This window comes from Capricornis sumatraensis, chromosome 4 (genome assembly GCF_032405125.1).
Source record: "Capricornis sumatraensis isolate serow.1 chromosome 4, serow.2, whole genome shotgun sequence".
Lineage (NCBI taxonomy): Eukaryota > Metazoa > Chordata > Mammalia > Artiodactyla > Bovidae > Capricornis > Capricornis sumatraensis.
Genome location: NC_091072.1, coordinates 129,806,421 through 129,821,749, shown reverse-complemented (window position 1 = coordinate 129,821,749; position 15,329 = coordinate 129,806,421). Strand labels below are relative to the sequence as shown.

Sequence of the window (15,329 nt, the reverse complement as noted above, 5' to 3'; positions counted from 1 at the left end):
AAAATTTAAATCAATCAGCATTTTTCCTATAACTTACGGAGAATATAGGCCAAATTGAGCCAGTGAAAATTCTAGTCAAGAATGGACAGAGGAAAAGTTAATATAATTGAAAGATTGACATGTGCCACAGGTTAGGACTCAGTAAGAATATATGAATGAATGAACCAACAAATTAAGGAACACCTAAACAATTTTCAATATATCAGAAAAGTTTCATAATCCAGAAACGATTATATTCTAGGGGGCCAACTGACTGTGCACTTAATGTTTATGATTTGCAGACCACTCAGGCAGGACTTGTGCAGAAATCCAAAATAAATGAATAAATAAACCAAAGTCTACTTCAGAACCACGTAGTTTGTCAAGCAGCAGAACTACAAGTCAAACATCAGAGTTTTTGCATGCCGACCATTCCATTTGGTCTTCTCCAAAATTCCACATGGCATTCAAGACTGTTGGTCTTTCAGGCTATTTCCTCATTCTAAACTGTTCTTCTGAAGAGGCAACTTTTACTATTATTTAATCTCATAGAGCTTCATCCTCAACTCCCCTGCCTTGTCCCAGTATCTTCAACATATCAACACTGATATTTCAAAGGTACAGACTGAAAACAATTCATGTACTTCCCATCAATAAAAATACATAAATAAAGACAAAATTTTTTTAGATTTCCTGTACCAGTGAACTGCAAGACTTTTATTCCAATCACTCAAGGTTAAACTATAAACCCTTATTGCACCAGGAAATCTAGCCCTATTGATTCCATCTTAGGATTTCTGCTCCTATCTGTCCCCAGGTTTTACCATCTTGGTCCTGACTTTCTGGATCTCTTGCTTAACAACTACAATAATGTCCCACCATCCCCTTTCAGCTTCTCCCCTTTCAATCAACCTCATACTACCACTATATTAGTTAGTTAATTAATCCAAGGCACAGAACTGATCACCACCCATATTCCCTTAAAAACCAAAAAAAAATAATAATAATAATAATGGCTTCCCAAGTCTTGTTGAACTAAGTCTAATCACTAGCATGAGATTTCAAGTCCTCTTTACAGACTTTGAATTGTAAAGTCTCTTTATGTTGTAAAGAGCCCACCATATCTTTACAGTCACCATCCCCCTTTTGTATATACTCTGTGCTGTATCCAAACAACCCAAGCTGAAAAAGACACTTAAGACACCAGGACCTTAATATATATATGTTAATATATACTAATATATTAATGTATATTAATGAATAATGTATACATACTTAATATATACTAATTAACTAACCCCTACACAGGCATCCTTAAAGATTCAGCTCAAATACTGTTTTGTCTATGAAACTTTATCTTTTCTAAAAACCCTTATAGAATGCCAGGTTGCAGATCTTATGCAGCCTTTTTGACATTATGTCTCACACTGTAATATCTGGTTTTGGATCTTCTAGCTAAATTCATTTAGCATTTGCTATGAGCAAAACACTTTGAAAGATATTTCAGGGATACACTGGAAACTAAGATTCATTCAGCAAAAGGCAAATGAGAAAAAAAGTTTAAGTGGAGTGGAAAGTCATTCAAGCAGTTGGATGAACTCAAGGGCCAAATGAGATAATGACTGATAATAACCACATGGATTTAGTGTAAAGGCGATTACTGATGACTTTAGCAAAGATTGGCATGAGAGAAGTACAAGAGGATTGAGGAGCAAAAGGAAGAAAGAAAATGGAGACAATAAGTTAAAACTTTAAGGAGACATATATATATATATATAAAAGAAAATCGATTTTATATATTTATTTATGAAAATAAAATACATGTATTATATAAATATTCTAATAGCTATATAATAAAAATCTAAGCTTATACTCCTACTTATAGTTTTAAAATACTTTCTTAATGCATTGACCCAGAATTCTAAGTCAGAATTCCAGTATTCTTGCCTGGAAAATCCCATGGACAGAGGACCCTAGTAGGCTACAGTCCATGGGGTCACAAAGAGTTGGACATGACTGAGCAACTTCATTTTCTTTCTTTTCTTTCTCAGAATTCTGAAACATTTCTAGTAAATAGTCACTGGGCAGTTGGAAACTGCTGCTGTCAGACAGATAGGAGAAGGCAACCCTACCTCCTAAATTCCTTTTTTAATAATCATTTTGATTCTTTTGGGGCTTCCCTGGTGTCTCAGATGGTAAAGTGTCTGCCTGCAGTGTGGGAGACCTGGGTTCAATCCCTGGGTTGGGAAGATCCCCCGGAGAAGGAAATGGCAGCCCACTCCAGTACTCTTGCCTGGAAAATTCCATGGACTGAGGAGCCTGGTGGACTACGTTCCATGGGGTCACAAAGAGTCGGACACGACTGAGCGACTTCACTTTTCACTTTGATTCTTTGACATGATAGCAATGAGAATTTTAGAAACAACCTTTCCTTCCAAATATCAACATACCTTTTTCTGAATTTTTCTGAAAATAAATATGAACAATTTCCTCTGTTGTTTATAAGCATCCTTATTTTTTCATTTATATAATATATATATAATGGTCACATCTAAAATGATTCCTAATTCAACCAAATTTGATTTACACACGGTGCATACTGGTGCAACAAATGTAATGGAACTGCAGAGATAACAGTAGCAATGCAATTCTCCTTACAGGAGAAGCAGTGCTGGTTACTTAGCAGGCAAACACAGGTTAAAGACCCTAAGTCATCTGGCTGGTAAATTTCAAAGCTGATTCCAGAATTCATGCCCTATAGGTCCTATGAAGGTTTTAATTTTTTTTAACTATTCCACATTTTCTTCTTATAAATAGCCTTATGGGTCATGTGATCATTACAATAAACCATAACATAATTTTCAAAAATTCTCCCTTACAACTGGAAGATAAAATTCATGACTTTTATGGACTTACACAACCTAATTTCAGTTTAAATTAAAAATGACAAACAAATGGGAATTTCAACTATGCAAAGCAACTAACCAAAGTTACACAAACTTCTTTAGAAGATACAGAAACTTCTGGTATATATCCTTGTCATTAATACAACTATTATGAAACAATAAGTTATTATACAAAACCCAAGAACATGATTATAAATCTAAGGAATTTTACAAATTAAGGACACAAAAACAAACGGTGATAGCTGTACTATTTAACATGAACTCCTTGAACACAGTCTCATCAGTCAAAACCTTAATCAAATAATGCTGCCCCAATCATTGTTAAAGTTTATTTTCATTCATAATTTGTACTCTGTATATAAAGAAAAAATTTTTAATGTTTTACCCAACCTGTAAGTCCAAGTGATCCTTAAACCGTGCAAGCTACATCATGCCCTTTTATTGGCTAAAGTCCCCTTAATGATCCACATCTCACTCAGAATAATTGTCAAGATCCTGCTGCAGTCTACCAGACCGTATATAATGAACATCACATCACGCTTTCTCATCTCTTACTTGCCCACTCTTCACTCTCCTCTGACTGTACTTGTCCACTCTACTCTCCTCTGACTCTCCAAATACCTTTCTTGACAACCCTTCAACAGCATGCTCCTTATACTCGTTCTTCCCCATGACTGTGAATCTTCACTCCTACCTCTAAACACTTCCCCCTTTCATGCTGTATTCAGGTCTGCGCTTCACTCTCTCCTTAGCAGAAAGGCTTTCCCTAGACATAGTATCGGATACAGTCTCCCATCATTCTGTATTTATTCTGCTTTATTTTTTCCTTAGTATGTATCCCTATTAACATATACATTAAAATTTTCATTTTAGGTTTTCCTTCACTAGAATGAAAGCTCCAGGAAGAAAGGAACTTCTGTTGTATGAATGAATGAATGATCATCTTTTCATTTCATCCAGCTAAATAGGAAACTTCTCCAGAGACACAACAGTAAAAAAAAAAAATCTTGTATCTTTGAATATCAGTGCAAAGTGAAGTACAAGTATCAATGGCATTCCTTATCAAAATATATACTGGTGAAGATGACATAGGATGATGATAGTTTTTTATCTGCGTGTACAATGTTGGGTGCAGAACTGTTACAGTTCCATAGCTATAAAGCCCACAATGCACTACATCTGCAGCATGTCAAGAAACACGGATTTATCTCTGCTACTAATATTTCATGTGACCGTGGCAGGCAATGTAGGTTTGTAAAACAGGTGAATTAGACTGAGGCTCTCTCTATCAGGGATCTATGAGATATTTGTCTCTTCCTTCTTGATTTTGCTTCCAAACATGCAAAACTCAAACAACAACTGTGTTCAATTTAAGGTCAATATATACATAATAGCCAGTATCCAAGAAAATTCTCTGCCGTTGGTTTCAATATGCTTCTTTCTAATGTTTAGTCCAATGATAGTCACACATTGAAAGTCAAGAGATGTTAACTACCAGAAAACTCCTTATGAAAGTATCACCCAAAAGTGCTTCTCAACTCTTTAAGAATCACTGCAGACATACTTATAAACCCAATTTCTTGGGCATATCATTGTAAACACAGCTCTATGAAGGACTCTTACCTAATTTAGCTAAGAGCAGAGATCTGAGTATATATGATGTATCAAGATGCACTTGTAATTATCTTTCCTTTAAGCTGGAGGGTAGTATTCTCACAAGATACATAATAAAAATCTGTCTAGTTCTTAATGCTAGAAAATGACTAAATCTCTGAAGCACCAAGCAGAAGAACTTTAAGCTTAGCTCCATTCTGAATAAACCATTTCACTTGAAGAGATGTGATCAGACTGAAGAAAAAAGCCATTTATCTGTGTGATGAAACATGAAAAAAAATACTGGTAGCTGCTCTCCAGGAGACCTGGGTGTGGAGACATTAAGTCAAACTCCAGTAAACTTGTGGAAGTGGTAACACTGGAGGGCTTGTAAGAGAGGACCCCCAAGCTTCTATAAATAACTAAGCCATAGCAGCAAGACTTATCACCACTGATTAAGACAACCACAGGGAGGCTTCCCTGAAGCAAGAGATCAGTCATCACAAGTCGTCAGTCATTCATGGTGACTCTCAGGACCAAGGGGACTGCAGAGACCAACATGGCTGTGCCCAGCTTACTGAGGAGTGTGTCTTACCCTAAACTTTCCACATTAGATGACAAAAGCTCACAGTAGATCCTTTGACTATTGAGATTGTTCTATCTACAGAGAAATTATTTAATTAACCTTCACTTTATATATGGTAGCCAACATTCAGTAGTTAAAATTAACAGTAGTAAACAGACTCGAAGAATATTGTGAGTTCTTAGAGCTGTCCTTGCACCGAGAGAATACAGCAGAAAAGAAAGGAAACTTGACTTTCATGACCCAACTGTTCTGCCATTACAATTACATAAGTAATGATATTTTATGTGTTTTACGGTTTTGATTCTGAAAAAGTCATGGAAAAGTCTTCATTTCAAAACTATTCACACAATAAGATAGATAACAGAAATCAGGGTAACTCTGAAAGGTAAGAAAATGTCCTCTGTTCCTGAAAATCTCTTCAAATTACTTTTTACCTTCAAATCTTAAAAAGAGAAGGCCCAAGTGCTGGACCTATTATAGAAAGGCTCCAGTAGTTAGTTGCAACACTGAAGACCACACCAAGTAATCACAGATAAGAAATAAACAAGTGGCAAGAGATCAAGAATTTCAAAATTAATGATAAGAATGATCAGCAAATGATAATGCAATATTCTGACCTGCTGAGTCTCCAATCTCTCACACTCCTGATGTCCTTGATATTATCTACTTCTTGCAATGCTGAGAAAAAGAAAAAAGAAAGAAATGTATTTAGTGAAAAATCAAAATAATTTCAAAATGCTCAGGTGAAAAAAAATAAATGTTACAAAGGGAATTAAACAAGATTTCTACTACATAACTTTGGAAGAAATATTAAGTAATTTCACTGTAAAACTTTTCTAGACCAGATTTATCCTAACAATGCAAAGTTGATTTTGCATCTAAATATCGAATAATATAACACATTTAATACCATATTAATAAAAGATAAAACCATTTGATCACTTCTATAGATGCCAAAAAGCATTTGACAAATACCAACACCCTTTCATGAAATAAACATTCAAAAAGCTTCCCTGGTGGCTCGATGGTAAGGAATCTGCCTGCAGTGCAGGAGACCTGGGATTGATCCCTGGGTTGGGGAGATCCCTTGGAGAAGGGGCTGGCTACCCACTCCAGCATTCTTGCCTAGAGAATTCCATGGAGAGAAGAGAGTGGCAGGCTACAGTCCATGGGGTCACAAAGAATCGGACATAGCTAAATGACGTTCACTTTCACTCCTCAACCTAATACAGAGCATCTATGAAAACCTCAAAACTATCATACTTAGTAGTAAAAGACTGACTGCTCTCCCCCTGCTATCAGAAATAAGACAATAGTGCCCACTCACATCGCTTCTATTCAAGATTAAAAGGGAGGCTATGTTCAGGTATAAAGCACATCCAGATTGAAAAGGAAAAAGTAAATTATCTCTATTTGTAGTCAATGTTATTTTTATCTAGAAAATCCTAAGTATTGATATTTTATTTTTAAGAAATGATTAAAAGTAATGAACATTATTAAAACTAATGTAAGGTTGCAGGATACTTGATCAATACATAAAAGTCAATTGGATTTGTATATACTAGTGATAAACACTCCAAAAATAAAATTAAGAAAGCATTTCCCTTAAAACAACATGAAAAAATAAAATGCTTAAGTATAAATTTAATAAGTAGAGGATTTGCATATAAAAATTAAAACACTACTGAAAGAAATGGAAGAATATCTAAGAAAGATGAAAAGGCATCCCACGTTCATGGATCAGAAAAGTTAATATTCTTAGCATGAAGTACTCTGCAAATTGATCAGTGTATCTACCACAATATCAAAATTTTAGCTGGCCTTTTTGGTAAAAACCGACAGACTGTCCTTAAAATTAATATGAAATGCAAGGGATCCAGTACACCTAAAACCATCCTATGAAAGAAGGAAAAGTTGGGGAATGCATCCTTCACAACTTCCAAACTAAAGCCAAAGCTACAGTAATCAAGACAGTGTGGTACTGATATAAAAATACAAATACAGATAAACGGCATAAAATTGAGAGCATAGGAACAAACCTTGACATTTATGGCCAATCAATTTTGACACACTTGCCCAGACAATTCAATGGGGGACAGGGCGGGGGTAGAGAACAGTTACAGTATGGCAAAAAAATAAATAAATCTAGTCTTTGTTCCTGGTTCTTGACAGGCAGCTTTGAAAACCCTTGGAATTCCCTGAGTGATAGGTATGACTTCGTTATGCTAGTGAAATGACTCTTAAGAGGTTTTCCAGACCGCTTGAGGCTGGGGGAGGATATTAGAAAAAGCAAGCAAGTGATTTGAGGGCTGGAACACTGAGACACCTCCCACCCCCACCCCCTGACCTTCTCCCCTACACTGACTTCTAGGGGGAGGAGACTGAGAGTCTGGAGACTGAGTGTAACAATGACTAAGCCAACCACACCTATAATCAGGTCAATAAAATCTCCAAACAACAATCTCAGAATTTCCTTCCTGGTGAACAGAATGATGTTCAAGGAGGATGGCACAAGACAGAGACTCTTGCACCAAAACCCTTTTAGACGTGTCCTCTAACTCTTCTGTTCATCTGAATCCCTTACAATAAAAGTCATCATAAGTAACCACATTCATGGATTCTATGAATCATTCTAGTACATTACTGAGCCTGAAGAAGTGTCATGCGAATTCCTAAGTCTATATCCAATTCACCCTGGGAAAAGTCTCCCTTGCCTGGGGACCCCACCTGTAGCTGTCTTCTGAAGTAAGGGCAATCTACCTGGGGACCTTACCCATTAGCTTGTGAGATCTGGCGCTAACTCTAAATAGTTAGCATCAGATTGATTGGAATGATGAACACATTGGAATATAATCATTTTTCCAACAAATGGTCCTGGAAAATTGGATATTCATATTCAAAAGAATGGAATTAGATTCATACTTCAAAATCATATAAAAATTAACTCAAAATGAATCATATAAATAAATTTAAGAACTAAAAATCATAACACTATTAGAAGAAAGCATAAATATTTGTAACCCCGAGTTTGGCAATGACTTTTCAAATATAACACCAACAGATAAATAACAAAAGAAAAAAATTGATAAATTGAACTACATCAAAAGACAAAATTTTTGTTTCAAAGTACACCATCAGGAAAGTGAAAAGGTAACCTACAGAACGGGAGAAAATATTTACAAATCATAGATCTGATAAAGGACTTGTATACAAATATAGAAAGAACTCTTACAACTCTATGTTAAAAAGTCAAGCAAACCAATTAAAAAATAAGCAAAGAATCTGAATAAACATTTTACCAGAATAGATATAATAATTGTCAATTAGAACATGAAAGATACTCAATATTAGGTAAATGCAAGCCAAAATCACAATGATATGCTATGTTACATTCACTGGGATGGCTATTTTTTAAAAAAGATAATAACAAGTGCTGCTAAGGGTATAGAGAAATTGGAAAAAAACATACATCACAGATAAGGATGTGAAATTCTTCAAGTGTTTTGCAAAATAGTTTGGCAGTTCCCAAAAGGTTATAGAGAGTTACCATGTGAGCCAGCAATTCCACTCCTATGTTCATACACAAGAGAAATGAAACATATGTCCATACAAAAACTTGTACTCAAATGTAATCCCACTTATAATAGCCAAAATGTGGCAACAGTCTAACCATCAACTGATGAATGAGCAATCAAAATGTAATATATCCATACAGTGGCATATTATTCAGTCATATAAATAAATGAAGTATGTTACAACATAGATAATCTTTGAAAATATTATACCAAATGAAAGAAGCCAGTAACAAAAGACCACACATTATATGATTTCATTTTTAAGAAATGTCCAGAATAGGTAAATGTATAAAGACACTGAGCAGATTAGCAGTTCCTTAGAGTTACAGGGAGAAGACACTTGTGAAGTAATGGGGAGTAATTTTACTGAATATGTAGCTTCTTTTTGTTAGATGAAAATGTTCTAAAGTTATATTGTGGTAATATTGAACTTCTTAAATTTACCGAAAAACACTGAATTGCACACTTTTAAATCAGTGGATTGTATAGTATATAAATTATAAATCAAAAAAGCAAGTTTAAAAAATTTCATAGATAAAGCAAAGGCACATTAACACATTAATCCCACATTTAAAAGGAAAATTAACCACATCTGTCTTGAAAAGTCTATGTTAAGATGATACAAAAGATATTTAATATTTTGATAGGTTATTCCTTGACAGATAATATTAATAGCATGTCAAAATTAAATACCAATAATAAAATAAAAGGAAAGCGTTCTACTTTTAAACTAGTCTTCAGAGATTAGTCTTTCAATAGGACTTTCAAGTGTGGCTACTGAAAGTTAAAAGTAGTCCAAATTTTTTGAAAAAATATTTGAATCATCTATACCAGCAATCTTATATATGTTCATCCCAGTGTGATAGTTGCTCAGTCATGTCTGGATCTTTGCGATCCCATGAACTATAACCCCTTAGGCTTCTCTGTCCATGTAATTCTCCAGACAAAGATGCTGGAATGGGTTAGTCATTCCCTTCTCCAGATGATCTTCCCAATCCAGGGGTCGAACCCAGATCTCCCACATTGCAGGAAGATTCTCTATGGTCTGAGCCACCAGGAAAGCCCACACACGTTCATATGCAATTTCATTTCTGGAAAACACACACTGAGTAAAGAATTCCAAAAACCAGAAAAGGTATGAACAAATATATTCATCTAGAAATTATTAGCAACATAAAAATACAGTGAGTCAAAGTGGCTAACAAGAGCACTGGTTAAATAAACTACAGATTATCTCCTTACTAATTTGCTGAGGAAAAGAGGCTTAATAATTAGCAGAACCCAGATTCAAATACAAATTCCTTTGACTCCAGCGTCCAAAAGTTTCTAAACACTAATTTTGTTCCAAAATATTAATGTTCTGAAAGATTAATTCTGGTTAATAGACTGAAGATCTGTAGTTTATATAATCAATGATACACACACAGGCTCACATACAAGATACAAAAACAACTCAAAAAAGCCAAAATGTTACAATGTTAGTTTTAGAATATAAAAGTTTCTTAGTTTCTTTTGCTAATTTACATTTTTTAAACATTTCTCCAATAAATTATATAACTTTCATAGTAACAAAAAGGTTACTAAATAGAACATCAAAACTTTTATACAAAGTGTATACTGCTATTTAAGTGTGTGGATAAAATAGCTTTGAAAAGGTTCTGAGTTGGCACCTGCTGCTAAGTCACGTCCGTCGTATCCGACTCTGTGCGACCCGACAGACGGTAGCCCACCAGGCTCCCGTCCCTGGGATTCTCCAGGCAACAATACTGGAGTGGGTTGCCATTTTCTTTTCCAGTGCATGAAAGTGAAAAGTGAAAAGTGAAAATGAAGTTGCTCAGTCGTGTGTCCAACTGTTCGCGACCCCATGGACTGTAGCCTACCAGGCTCCTCCGCCCATGGGATTTCCCAGGCAAGAGTACTGGAGTGGGTTGCCATTGCCTTCTCCAGAGTTGGCACCTAGTGCCCTTTTAATAACCCCATATTCCTCCCCAGAACACAGACATCCACTGGAGTACTCCATCCAGGTCTATTTTCTAAATACTAACCAAGACTTTAAAAAAATAACTAACTCATTTTTATCCACTAGACACTTTCTCTGCACTGGCTCTTTACTTCACAACCACTCTATGAAATGTGCACTGTGAGCACATAACAAATGAGGACACTGAGACTTATCTGCTCACAGTCACATGGTCAGTATGTGGCAGAGATAACACTGAGGTATCATCTCACATCTGCCAGAATGGCTATTATCAAAAAGTCTACGAATAACAAATGTTGGAAAGGTATGGAGAAAAGGGGACCCTTGGACACTGTTGGTGGAAATGTAAAATTGGTGCAACCACTATGGATACACTATGGAGGTGCCTCAACATACTAAAAATAGAACCACCATATGATCAGAAATTCCACTCCTGGGTATATATCTGGGACAAAAATGAAAAGACTAACTGGATAAGAGACATGCACCTCAATGTTCACAGCAGCACTATTTGAAATAGTTAAAACACAGAAGCAACCAAAATGCCCCAAAAGACGATTGAAATACTACTCAGCCGTGTAATTTGGAGTGATGTGGATGGACATAGAAAATATTATACTTGGTGAGATAAGTCAGACAGAAAAAGACAAACACTGTATGGTATCATTTGTATGAGGAATCTACAAAAATACAAATGAACGAATATTCAAAATGAAAACAGACTCACAGATACAGAAAATAAACTTGTTGTTAAGGTAGGGGGAGGAACAAGTTAGGGGTATGTAATGGCATCACCGACTTGATGGACGTGAGTTTGAGTGAACTCCAGGAGTTGGTGATGGACAGGGAGGTCTGGTGTGCTGCAGTTTATGGGATTGCAAAGAGTCAGACACGATTGAGTGAGTGAACTGAACTGATTAACAGATACAAACTACAATGTATAAAACAGATAAGCAACAAGGATATATTGTATAGCACAGGGAATTAAAGTCATTATCTTATAATAACCTATAATGGAATATAGTTTGCAAAATTACTGAATCACTATTCCTCTCTTTACACCTAAAATAATACAGTATTATAAGTAAACTATACTTCAACTAAAATTTCTTGGGGTACCATTGCCTTCTCTGAATAGACCACATAGACAACTTCAAAAGATACCTGTCCATATATCAGTTCCCTATTGCTTTCTCAAGTGCTTGCCAATATATCAAACAAAGCAATTGTTACTAACATGGATGTGAGCTAATCAGATTAAACTGGGAAAAGTACAAAAATTGGAGGCACTCTCCCACCACCTGTCACTATCCCTTCTTCCTTTTATTTGCTGCATAGCACTTAGCATCTCTAAAACTGTTTTCTGTTGTTTTTTTTTAATGACCTTGCCAATTTTCTTCATTGCTTTACCTTTTGTACCTAGAACAGTGCCTGATTTAAACTGGAGTTCAAGAAATACTTAGATGATGAATAAATAAATGTATGTAGAAACAGATGCAAAATTCTCTCTTTCCTAAGCTATATGTCTCTTGCCAAATCAAACAGCCTCTCATTTTTTAGTTTTTTACTATAATCATGCTTGATGGCACCAGCACATGTGAAATCTTTAGTTTCCCCAACCAGGAATCAGACCTGTGCCCCATGCATTGGAAACTCAGATTATCAACCACTGGACCACCAGAGAAGTCCCCGACATCTCAGCTTTTAAATGTCCACTTCTTTAATGCAATACTGCTCAAGGTTGTTATGAATTTAAATTCATCCATTCAAAAACTATTTATTGAGCACCTATTACACACCAAACATTATTCTAAGCAATGTCATAGTTAGATAGTTCAGTCGCTCAGTCGTGTCTGACTCTTTGCGACCCCATGAATTGCAGCACACCAGGCCTTCCTGTCCATCACCACTCCCGGGGTTCACTCAGACTCACATCCATTGAGTCAGTGATGCCCCAGCCATCTCATCCTCTGTAGTCCCCTTCTCCTCCTGCCCCGAATCCCTCCCAGCATCAGAGTCTTTTCCAATAAGTCAACTCTTCACATGAGGTGGCCAAAGTACTGGAGTTTCAGCTTTAGCATCATTCCTTCCAAAGAAATCCCAAGACTGATCTCCTTCAGAATGGACTGGTTGGATCTCCTTGCAGTCCAAGGGACTCTCACGAGTCTTCTCCAACACCACAGTTCAAAAGCATCAATTCTTCGGTGCTCAGCCTTCTTCACAGTCCAACTCTCACATCCATACATGACCAATGGAAAAACCATAGCCTTGACTAGACGGAACTTAGTCAGCAAAGTAATGTCTCTGTTTTTGAATATGCTATCTAGGTTGGTCATAACTTTTCTTCCAAGGAGTAAGCGTCTTTTTAATTTCATGGCTGCAATCACCATCTGCAGTGATTTGGGAGCCCCCAAAAGTAAAGTCTGACACTGTTTCCACTGTTTCCCCATCTATTTGCCATGAAGTGATGGGACCAGATGCCATGATCTTCGTTTTCTGAATGTTGAGCTTTAAGCCAACTTTTTCACTCTCCACTTTCACTTTCATCAAGAGGCTCTTTAGCTCCTCTTCACTTTCTGCCATAAGGGTGGTGTCATCTGCATATCTGAGGTTATTGATATTTCTCCCAGCAATCTTGATTCCAGCTTGTGTTCCTTCAAGTCAAGCATTTCTCATGATGTACTCTGCATAGAAGTTAAATAAGCAGGGTGACAATATACAGCCTTGACCTACTCCTTTTCCTATTTGAAACCTGTCTGTTGTTCCATGTCCAGTTCTAACTGTTGCTTCCTGACCTGCATACAGATTTCTCAAGAGGCAGGTCAGGTGGTCTGGTATGCCCATCTCTTTCAGAATTTTCCACAGTTTATTGTGATCCACACAGTCAAAGGCTTTGGCATAGTCAATAAAGCAGAAATAGATGTCATAGTAGCATGGAACAAAACAGACAAGAATTGTTTATGCAGCTCATAGTCTGGTGAGGGAAGATAGACAAGAATATAACAGATTAGATTCTGACAAGTACTCTGGAGACAAACAGCTGTGGGTAGGAATCTGAGAGGAGGATTCACAGTTTTAAGCAGAATAACTGAGAAAGAGGACCTTTGAATACAGAGGTGAGGGAGTGAGAGGTACATATCAGAAAAGGAACTTTCAGTCAACAGGAAAAGCATGCTGGCATGACTGTATTTTCAGAGTGGTTGCAGTGCCATGAGTGATGAATGAGTATTAAGAAATGAGGTCAGATAAGTGAGGCAGGGGAAAGGACAGACTGTGTCAGGCCTATATGCCACTGGAAAGATATTAGCTTTTATTCTTAGAAAAAATAGCAGTCTTTGGAGGGGTTTGGACAGAAGTAGGATATTCTATGTCTGAAGTTTTTAATGGGCTCAGTATCTCTCAATAGAGTTGCTACTGGCATTTTGGGTGGCCAGCTCCCCTCTGTCCTGACCTCAAGCACACAGCATGTCATTTAGCATCTCTAAGCTCAGCTCACCTATTGCCAGTAGTAATCCCCAGAAATTCTGACAACTAAAAATGACCCCACTTATTTCCAAAGCTCTCTTAAGAATAGACCATGGTAGTGGAGAGTCTGTTTTAATATTCCAGGCAATACTTTATGTCATCTTGAGCTAAAGCGACAGTGGTAAATAAGAATACATATTTTTTTAGAGATAGGATTTGCAAATGGACTGGATATGGGTGTGAGTTCTGTTCTTCACTGAAATTATGAAGACAATGTAGATGGAATCGATCTGGTGAAGAGAGCAAGCATTCAGTCAAGAAAAGCAAAAAACTGCTATGTAAAAGCAGATATATCTATATTTTATGCAAAGAATTTTGTGAAATGAAATAATGAGCAGTCCTGAACGGATGGGTTTTGTTTTACATTTTATGAAGTGTATTTTATGAAGGAATAGAGTTAACAGAAATAAACATTAGATAAATAAATGAATAAATGGTTGCTAATTAATAGTAGTCTATTAACTGGTCTAAGCAATTTGATTATATCAAGAAAATTGTCGTGTTTTTTTAATATATATATAGCCCAAAGGAATTAATTTAATTGTGGGATTTAGAACAATAAATGGTGTGTGAGTAGGCAGGCTTTTAATGCTGTTAAAATCCCACCAGGCCCACATTGCTTGGAGTAGATGCCCTACAGTGAGATTAGACACTGCCTTGGGAAAACAGTGAGTGCCACAACTCTCCTGTACCCCATATGGACTATGAACCACCAATTCCAACCTATGGAGTCAACTAGTCAATACATGCAACCTTTATTACACTCCTGGGCCATTTAAGGATTTCAGAGAAAAGCTGTGTTCAAACATTGTTCAGCTCCTCTTTACCAGTAGAGTTGAGTCATTCTTCCATAGACAGAACAAATGATCTGAATCAACAAAATAACTGATAGATGCAAACATGCAATTTAGAGTTGCTGGGAGGAAGTGTCCAATTGCATCACCACTAGAACCTCATCCCTAGGAGTAGCATCCTGCTTGCTTGCCAAAGTAGAAAAGCAGCATTTTGAACAGCAATGCTCATCACATAAATCTGAAGATTCTTTCTAAATGTGTTAAATCACCAAACCCATATAGTCAGAACAATTTTATTCTCTTTGGATTTATACCACACTTATGAACATTCTGCTTCAATATTTTCTATCAATATTCCCCGTGATTTGTTACAGGGGAGGTATTTGTATT

The 15,329-nt window shown here is 36.4% G+C and overlaps 1 protein-coding gene across 1 annotated transcript in view; it reads right to left on the bottom strand.

The window, feature by feature from the left end:
• Positions 1 to 15,329, bottom strand: part of SOX5 (SRY-box transcription factor 5) — an 837,625-nt gene that overhangs the window by 753,870 nt on the left and 68,426 nt on the right. The window contains exon 2 of the mRNA XM_068970546.1: positions 5,682 to 5,742. The gene's annotated coding sequence lies outside the window, so the exon portion shown is untranslated. The remainder of the gene's footprint in view (positions 1 to 5,681; positions 5,743 to 15,329) is intronic.